This window comes from Crocuta crocuta, unplaced genomic scaffold, assembly GCF_008692635.1.
Source record: "Crocuta crocuta isolate KB4526 unplaced genomic scaffold, BGI_CrCroc_1.0 scaffold188, whole genome shotgun sequence".
Taxonomy (NCBI): Eukaryota; Metazoa; Chordata; class Mammalia; order Carnivora; family Hyaenidae; genus Crocuta; species Crocuta crocuta.
This window is the reverse complement of record NW_027532599.1, coordinates 4,630,191-4,640,813: the sequence shown is the minus strand read 5'-3', so window position 1 is coordinate 4,640,813 and position 10,623 is coordinate 4,630,191. Positions and strand designations below refer to the sequence as shown.

General features: G+C 33.2%; 1 protein-coding gene across 2 annotated transcripts in view; it reads right to left on the bottom strand.

Moving 5' to 3' along the window:
- The window catches only part of LOC144244769 (uncharacterized), a 458,868-nt gene that overhangs the window by 36,057 nt on the left and 412,188 nt on the right, over positions 1-10,623 (bottom strand). Inside the window, exon 5 of one of the 2 annotated variants that reach the window (XR_013339058.1) lies at positions 583-788. The gene's annotated coding sequence lies outside the window, so the exon portion shown is untranslated. Of the gene's footprint in view, positions 1-411; positions 789-10,623 lie in introns of those variants that run through there. The other variant, XM_077780100.1, reaches the window with a different exon arrangement.

Sequence of the window (10,623 nt, the reverse complement as noted above, 5' to 3'; positions counted from 1 at the left end):
ATCCCATCGATGTCAGGGGATAAAATAAGTATACCACAATTCACACAAAGCAAGTGTCTTCAATAACTGAAGAATTAGATAATGCTGAAATTTCTATTTTTTTCCCAGAAATGTACTTGGAACTTAAAACTTATCCAATCCTTCAAATATCTTGCCTTTTTTTTTTTTTAACTGCTTCAAGATACTAGAATATTGGTTAGTCTCTCCTGGCTTTGCAATTATGTGCTTCTCTGGAACACTTCCTAGTTCTTTTACAGAATTGAAATTCTAATAATTACAAATTAAAATGTTATATAACATCTAAACTAGGCTTTTCTCAGTAAGCTAGTTTTTCGAATTAAAAGAAAAAAATAAGCTAGAGCCCTCAAATATTTTCTAAAAGAAAAATACCATCACATCATGAATTTTTTAGGAAACAAACTTCTCTTCGTTTTTATAACTACTACTATCCTCTCTCCCACACAGTACTTTTTGGTTAATGATTGTGGTTCCATTTGATATCATTAGAAAATACATGGATACATGGATCTTTTTCAATAAATCATGACAGATATAATATAAAAACATTAAAAAGTTACCTACCATGTGTTTTAAGGTGGTCTGCTGCATAACTAAATGTCCATGGAGACCAGCACGTGAGTAATGAATGAGAAGCCTCAGAAGCACCCATGCACATATCTCACTGAGGGACCGTTGTCCTAGTTTCTGTAGATCCTTGCTCCTTAGAACATTCTGCAGAGGCAGGATGGAACCCACTCAAAATCTGGTTTGTATGTCAAAAAATGATGCTGCAGACACACACAAGAAGGAATCGAAAAGTTTATTATTAGCACAGTAAGAGTTTTTGGGGGAGAGCAGAGTAAGCCCCCTGAGTGAGTCTGAAATGGTTTTTGAGAACAAGGAATTGAGACTGCTGTGAGGCTTTTATTGTGGTGAGGGTGTGGGGCTGGACGCAACGTTTCCAGTTGGGTATAGGTGCCCCAGTTGTTTCTGGGATTTGAACCTCACACCAAGTGAGGGAGCACAAACACTTTGTTCTCAGCCTGTGCAAATGTAGGCCAGGGAGAGAACAAAGAGAGAGTGACGCTTGAAAATATACAGCAGCCAAATATTAAAAACTCAAGTCAGACTAGATTACATTTGTTATGTCAGTATTTTCTCTAAGTATTGTCACATTTGTGATTAACTCAGGAAATCTATCAATCTTTATATATTTGCTTTAGTAAAATAGGAAAACTGTATAGATGAATCCAACTCGTCAGCACCCTTATTTCAAACTATTACTTGCCAGTTTGTGATTTGTGTACTAATGGCACATGGAGAGTTCTTTATGTCAGCAGATATTTTAAAGGAGATACCCTCAAAGAAAGGAATTTATTCTGCAACAGGAAGATTCTGACGATAAAGGAGACGGCTTAAATGATGAAAAATGACAAGTCAAATTAAATCGGTGACAAGAAAGGAAATAAATTTCATCAATAAAGGGAGAAAGTAGAATACTATCATTTAAAATGTCCATGTTAGTAAAAAGCAAAACAGATCAGAAATTTAAATATAAATCATGAAAAAACTTTACAATTAAAACGATCCAGTTTCATGGAGGAGTTGGACATCTTAAAGAGATATGTTTCTCTGACGGGACTCTTGGGAATGTGAAATAGGTAGAACATAAAACAGAAGAAGGGACTTGCCTTCATTATATGCACACATGCATATCTATTCTTTTATGTATGTATATTATTTCTATAGTATCTTTATTGTCTTTGTCTATTTTTAATGCTCATATGGATTCATTTTTATAACTCTCTCATATCCTATATGAAATGTATCTTTCTTCTTAATATCAGCAGAATGCCATATATTCCTGAAGTTCATTATTATTTTCTGGGTTATTTTTTGCTTAAAATTCTGCTTTAAATTCTTATTATCTACTTGTTTATGATTGATTTTCTGAATTGCCTTTCCTTACAAGTATCAACTACACATAGTTAATTGTCAGTAAAGTACTAACCTATTCCCTCTATTGTTTGTTTTATTAAACTGTCTGTCAGCCACATTATGCAAACATGTTTGAAACAGATTGTGTTGCTGTTCTGTTGTGTTTTCAACAGATGTCTAGTTAATTGGAATTTCTCATAGTTGGACCGACTGTGTTAGCTTCCTAGAAATATAGAAAGACCACAAGCACATACCTTTTCCTTAGAAGGAAGCCATATTAGTTCTTTGTGCATTTTATTTTTAAGTTTTACATTGACTTCCCCAAAGGTATGCATTTATTTAATAATTTATACATATGTATCATTTTACTAAAACACTTCATTGGTTGGTGTCTTTAACATCTATGTAGGTGAAAAGTGGTCCCACCCTGGAGAAGAGTCATGGAAATACCAAAAAAGAAAGGAAGGCAATTCCAGTAAACTATACGATGACACAGCAAAAAGGGAACAAAACTAAAATTATTGGTTTCTAATAGCCACTGATACGTGGAAAGGGAAAGCAAATGAATGGGTGTAGATACAGAAACAGTGTTCATCAAATTTGTAAATGATACAGAAATCAGTATTATTTGATGACCTATTATAATGGTATAAATAAAATTTAAAGAAATTTATTAAATTTATATTTAACATAAATGGAAAAATATAATTTACTATTTTGGCAGATCATGTTATATGTCTATTCCCAGTTCAGACCCCTCATTTGAACTCCAGGTTTGTGTTTTTAATCGTCTGTTTATCCCCATGTGGACATCACTCTTTTGTTCAAAGTCTTCCAGTGATTTTCCTTTTTACTCTAATTAAAAGCTTAATGTATTACTGTAGCCCACAAATTCTGTGCCATTAGGCATCTATTACCTTTTGAACTCTTTAGTTACTGCTCTCCATAGCATAAACCATTGCCCTTAATATATATTGAACATACACTTGTGTTTGTGTGTGTTTTGATTGTAGAATGATACCAATTTTCCATTCAACCCTGCATCCATGCTTTTTGCAATGTGACCTTGCAGCTTCTGTCTTTAAAAAGTAAAACCTATTTCTCCATGCCTTGCATCTGGACTGGCCCCGTGGTTTTCTTTAGCTTCATAAAATATGTATGGCGTGATGGTGTGCAACTTGTGAGGCTATGCCATTAGTGCCTTGCCCACTTCTATTATCTCCCTTGCATACCTGCCTCCCTTATGAGAAGAAATTAATCTGGGCTGATGGAAAATAAGAGGCCATTTGGAGAAGAACTTATTTGTCCCAGCCAAGGACCTTCTAGACTAGGCTACGGCCAGCCAAGCCCCAAATGTGTGGAAAGCAAAAACAAAAACCTCAGACAAATTTAACCAGAGTTGCTTACTTGATCCACAGCCAAATGCAGATACATGGGTGAGTACAGCCAAAATTGAAAAGCTTTCCAAATGATACATAGACTCATGAGCAATATAAATGCTTATTGTTAAAAGGTTCATGACAAGTTTTTGTTCAGTTTGGTTTGTCTGTTTATTTGTTTTGATTGTTTTTATCACTACTATTTCCCAGCATATAAAATAATGTCTGACTCATTTTAAGTGCTCAATAAATTATTATATATGTTTTGGATTCTTTTTGAAGCTAATTAGAATATTTTTTCAACTGAATGTTTGGCTTCTAAATGGTATTTAGTATCTGTACTGAAGCATCTTTTTTTTCCTGAATATATTTTGAGTTTACAGATTTCATTTACTGTCAGGAAAAATAATGCTTTGTATAAATTATAGAAGCTTTAATATGCATCAGAATGGTCAGAAGTAAAATCTCATAATGTGAATAGAGGATACAGAATCCCCATTGCTTGCTGAATTGAGTATAGCCTGATGTAGATATCCTGGAGACAAGAATGGTGGTAATAAATAAAATTAAATATATTTGTTATATATCCCAGCATTACTTTCAGATAAATACCCAAAATAAAGTCTTACACAAGTCTCTAAAGGAAAACTTACTAGAATGTTCACTATTGTTTTATTTGTTGGTTGGGTGGTTGTAAAGGCAATGGAGACACTCATCAGTTCTGGACTAAATAGTAGCCTTTGGTAGATATACACTCTTGAATAATATGGCATTTAGAGGCAACATACAAGATGAACAGTCGTAAATAAGAGTAGAGCTTAAAATCATGGTTTCTACTGAAAAAAATAGGAAGAGATTACAGTCTATGTCACATTATCATTTTATTTTTTAAATTAAAACCTAATACCATAAAACAAAATTGTACCTACTAAACACATACAAGTGAAAGGATTCTCATCAAATATATTAGAAAGTTTTATTATGAAAGTAAGGAATGGAAGGAGAGAATAGAAATAAAATGGAATTAATGAATAGATAAATAAAATAAGTGAGGTTTTATGAAAACCAGTGCTGATATTGGGTGATATATAGACTATGATTAATTCTCTGTATCTGTAGTTTAAAAAGATGAAGAAGAAGAAGAAGAAGAAGAAGAAGGGGAAGAAGAAGGAGGAGGAGGAGGAGGAGAAGGAGAAAACTAAATGGGAAAATGAACTCACTCAATTTTACTTTTACTCAATCTCTTTTTTTGAGAATAAATAACACAAAGAACAACTGATATGTTTCTACAATATTTCTTGAGATCTGAAGGAATCAGAATGGGTGTGGATGTCCCCCCAAACACTCTCATCAGATAGTTACTAGCTATCTGAATAATGAAACAGAATTTAGGGCTATGAAACTATTTTGTATGATGCTATAATGATGAGTACATGACCGTATGCATTTGTCAAAATGCATAGAAAAACACAACTAAAAAAGTGAACCTTAGTGTATAGGAATTTTTTAAAACATTAATTATGAAGGCTAGTGACTCCAGAATGGAATATATACTGTGACAAAACAAAACAAACAAAACACAAAGCTGTATTTTAAGTATGAAACGATTTCATGGAAGCAGTGGGGGGAAATGTTACTGACCCAAGCGACTTTGGAAATGAGTGGAAATTGTAAGACTAAAGACCAAACCATTTATACAGGCAGTGCACTCTAGTTGGCCAAGTTGTTTCTCAGTGGGGAAGGTTAACAATTCTGAAGCCACTACACTTGTGTACTAGGATTGAACAAATAAATAAGTGGATGGCTGATGGTGGGAGCTAGTTTTCTCACTGTTGGAGTGGAAAGTCATAGACAAGAAGTACTGGGGAGGATATAATGAACCATGTGATGGTGGATTAGAGTTGGACACAAGAGTATGAACTCACATGTTTAGCTCAATGCAGATACAGATGAATAAATATGAAACTGAGTCACACACACGCACACACTCACACACACACACACTTCCAACAGCTGTTTGCTGAGAGAGCCTAGAAGCAATGATAATCTAAGAACAAGTACACCTAACATTCAGTTACTCAGATCTTGTTTTCAAATGCTAATGTCCAATAAAAGGAAACAGGGATCCTTGGGGAAATTAGATATTTTAAGATTGGACCAGGGAATACACAAGCTGATCCTGGAATACCCTGTATACCTGAAAGTAATCATGTGCTAAAAAATTCAAACTGGTATAAATATGTCAAAGGAGCACAGGATCCAATTAAAAGAGCTCCCAATGGCCAAAGCTGAAAATGTTTAAGCGACATAAAAGGTAAAGAAATATTGAATTATAAACTAAAGCCAAAATAAGTACCTACAAGTGCATTCTAATATAAATGATTAATAAGATAATAAATGAAGGATAAATAAAACTCCCACTTAGAATTCTAAATAATTAATAATTCTAAATAATTTCTTCTCATGAAAGTAAAACATAACTCTCCACTTTTTATGTGTATGAATCACATAGTAATTTCCTACCAAAGAGGACTGGATGGAAAAGTACATAATGGGTAACTTTATAGTAGACATCTACTGTAGATGTCTCATTGTGGTGAGATAAACACTATCTCAGCCAGTTGGACAAGGTCAACATCAACAGTCATAAGCCATGTCCATAGTATGTACTCTGGATAGTACTTGATGAGAATGGTTCTTTCACTCTCAGTCTTCTTTATATAAACCCCAAACCCCAGTCTAATTATAAGAAAGACATCAGACAAACCTGAATTGATAAAAAAAAATACAAACCTCCTAAATAGTACTTATCAAACCTATTAAAGTTAAAAAAAAAAGAAAGAAAAGCTTTCTTTCTCAAGAAAGGCTTGAGAAACCATCAAAACTAAAACTAAGGTGATATGTATGATTTAGTACGATGACTAAAGGTAATATTGTATTCTGGATGGGGTTCTAGAAAAAAAAAGATATTAGTTAAAAACTAAAGATATAGGAATAAAGTATGAACTGTAACTAATAATAATGCATTAACATTGTTTTATTGGTTGTGTTGAATATATCATACTAATGTAAGATTTTAATAAGAGGGGAAGCTAGGTATGGGATATACAAGAATTCTGTACTAATTTTGTAAAATATCTTTAATTCCAAATTATACCTATATGTGTATTTGAAAATATCACAAGATGGAGAAAAAAAATAGAGAAATATAATTAAAGAGAACACAAAATGATTAGATTATATATCCAGGAATATATATGCTTATTGTCTATTTACATATTATATATGATAATTATATGCATATGATATAATATAATAATTATAATGATTTAATAATATGTAGAGTATATACATAGATACAATAAATATATATAGTATGTATAATAATATATATTGTATACTTGGATATATATGTAATAATAAACTCAAGATGGATCTCAGGCTTTGGGAGAAAAATGCTTATTTGGCACCTCACAAAATTAAGGAAATAAAGGCAAAACATGTAACCTGATAACATGTTTGAATTTCTAACATCAAAAGAAACATAAGGACAAATTATCTCTGGGAATGTCTTAAGATCACTGGGAAAAATATTAGTATTAAATATTCACTGAATAAATATATTGTTCATATGCAAAAAATAATAAAACTATTCATGCAAAAATGTTGGAGGTATTTTAATGAGATTCTTCTCTGATTTGTACATCATCAATTGTAATCATGGCCATCTTCTTATTATAGCTTCTAATATTTAAATGCTTGCCATACACAAGTCATTTTCTAAACTCTGTGATGTATTATTGTATTTAAACTTTTGAATGTCAATTCTTATTATTTCTGCTTCACAGAAGAGTAACATAAGGTTCAGAAAGTTTAGTAACTAACATCAAATCATTAAACATTGAATTATTTATATCTACATGCATTTAATAGATACTGCCGACAACTAAGACATTTGTAAAATTTAAATATTCTATAATTGACAAATGTCTATAGATCTGTAATCAGTTATATTAGGATATGTGAATAGTACTTGATAATATAATTTTGAAACAAATATCAAAACAATGTTAAATTATGCTTTTTTAAAAATTCACAAGGTTTGGGGCGCCTGGGTGGCTTAGTCGGTTAAGCATCCGACTTTCGCTTAGGTCATGATCTCGCAGTTCGTGGGTTCGAGCCCCGCGTCGGGCTCTGTGCTGACTGCCAGCTCAGAGCCTGGAGCCTGTTTCAGAGTCTGTGACTCCCTCTCTCTCTGACCCTCCCCTGCTCACGCTGTCTCTCTCTCTCTCTCTCCTAGAAATAAATAAAATATTAAAAAAAAATTCACAAGGTTCAAATAAATTGAATATGAACTGCTGAGAGAAACATGACATCATTTTTTTCAAATGTCTGGCATTATTTAAGTGCATTAATGTTTACCAGGTCATATGATGTATGTGCTGGGTTTTCTGGATGGGCTTCATTCCATTTCCTGTTCTATCTCACTTAGTTGAGAATGTTGGAAAATGAGAAATTCTATTGCCCAAGCACTTGCACCTGGGGATTTCAACTGAACTTTTCATGTACTATTTTGAGAGTTGGAAGCAAAAAGTAGTTACTGGTCACCTTACCTGACTAATGCTTGTGGCAAGCAAGGACATGTATACATGAGCCATCTCTGGGACACCCTTTCTCTCTGGTTTTGTCTCTGGGTATGTGAGGGAGCTTTGGCAGCAGCAGTAATTTTCTGCTCCTGGTTTAGCCCTATGCAAGTAAAGGGAGATCCAGTTCAGTTCATTCATTTCTGTAATGTTCTTGCAGAAAACTCAGAATAAAGATTGTTTTTTAGTCTCTCATCTATTTTATAGATACCCTAGATTAAATCCATTCCTACTTAAAATGCCTAGACTGTTTTCTTTCCTTTACCCATGTGATACATTGCATATATACATTGCATATATAGAGATATATACTACTACGGATGCAAAATAAATGAATGAATGAATGAATGAATAAAGAAAGAAAGAAAGAAAGAAAGAAAGGTATAAATCAATGGACACAGTAAAATCCCCTTAAAATTTTTACAGATCACAATACAATTTTGCTGCTGTGGAAGATGTCACTCTATGGATGTACCCTTGGATTCTATCCACAGAGCAGAGAAAAAATAATTACACTTTTGAGGGTCAGAAAAATTGCGGATCTTTTGTTGAACCTGAACTACCTCCTGGCCCAGGAAGGCAACCTGAGTTCCATGTTGTATGTGATTCGGAGAAGCCGAGAGTTCAAAACATTTGTGTTGTTTCTTTTTTTTAAAAAATTTTAATGTTTTATTTATTTCTGAGAGAGAGAGAGAGAGATCAGGGGAGGGTCAGAGAGAAAGGGAGACACAGAATCCGAAGCAGGCTTCAGGCTCTGAGCTGTCAACACCAAGCCCTATGGGGGGCTCGAACACACAAGCCATGAGATCATGACCTGAGCTGAAGTCGGATGCTTAACTGACAGCCACCCAAGCCACCCAGGTTTGTTATTTGTTATAACAATTTATATTTTCTTAAAATCATTCCTGCTAGGTACCCTCCAAACTCTCTAACGATTGTGATAAGAATTCCCTCTGACTATAAAATTCATGAAGTCTCCAGTTATTTCTAGACTTCTGGAATAGCCAGTTTGATATTCCGAATGTTAGCATCTATTTCTCATGGTATCTACTACTTACACATGAAAATATGTAAGAGTTGAATGAGCAATGGAAGTTTTTTCTGTCCTCTCTCAAAGCATCGTGGTTGCAGGTGTTATAATAGACCTGTGTAGAAAGGCAGTGCATATTATCTCAGGATGCAAAGGAGAGACATAGAGCAGGGCCATTATGCCCTCAGCCAAGTAAAAAATGCCTTCGATCATAGGCTCAGACACAGAACAAAGGAGAAGGTCAGGTATATTTTCTTGCAAGTAACTCTATATTTTATAGAAATTCCGTTTCAGGTTTCAGGTTTTTACATATATCACTCATAATCTAAATACCCCTTCCCTGTCATATCTCATTGCCATAATGATAATGAGAAAAAAGAGACATGTATTTTAACTTTTTCCTGAATGGCTTAATAATTATTGTTATGCATAAAAACTGATAAACCTGTTTTCTAAGAAACCAGTCTGCAAATCTTAATTTGTATTACTTTATAATCATCCATCTGAATAAACAGGTGTGTGCTAGTTCAAAAGAAAAATAAAACTTAGAAAATGCCACTGTCACTAACCTTGAAAGAATATTACAATTTCACATCTCTCAAATATATATTTCTTAGAAAATACAGGTACTTACTCATTTGTATTGATGGTGGCTTCGGTTTGGATTTGTCTTTGGAATATGTGTTCATTTGTATTTTTATAATAAAATTCCCTTCAGTTCATGATAGGACAATTCATTTGACACAGTGATAGTATTTAAATTACATAATTTGTATTATAACTTATTATGGATGCAGGTTCAGTGTTCTTAGAGTAACATCACTCTAACTGATTTTATTCAAGAATCTCACTTTGAATGATTGGTCAAACTTGATGACTTTGATAATGAATGCATGTTTCAAAAGCAGTTAATGGATGAAATTTTCCATGATATTTCAAGATTTTGCCCCAGGTTAGGAGTTTTGTAAGATGATCCTTGACATTTTAGGATTGATTGTAAACGTTCTATTTTGAATTGAGAAGGAAGGTGAAATAATCAATATACTTCTGAATGTGTTCATTTATCGTATTTCTTTTGCACAGTTTCACAAACATATTTCCTGTGATCTTCATTTTATGTGTGAAAAATATGATTCTAGTTATTTTTATGGTTTAGTAGTTATATCATGGTATGCAATTTACATTAGTCATTTTAAACAACTCCTTCAGAGAATTAGTAATGTAAGAAAATATTTTTGTCATATATAATTGAAAATAACCCCTAGAAAATGATTAGGAAACACAATGAGAATCTGAAATTACTATAGGTAGAAACAACTACATACATGCATGCATATATATAGACAGGCACACACACACATCATGGTCTAATGGAAGTTATTTAACTATCACATGACTTATAACTGTTTGGAGAATGACCATAGCTGCGTCATCATTAATCAACACCATAGTTATAACTAAGAGCATGTTTTTGATTCTTATACAATTATAATTTTCTTTGGAGTATTTTACTGCATCGTCCTCCCTCCTCATTTAAGAAGAGTAAAATAATGTGTAAGAGCATGAGCAGTTTCACATTTTGTATGTCAGTGTAGCCCTAAACTGAGGCACCCTTATGGATAACTCAGAATCA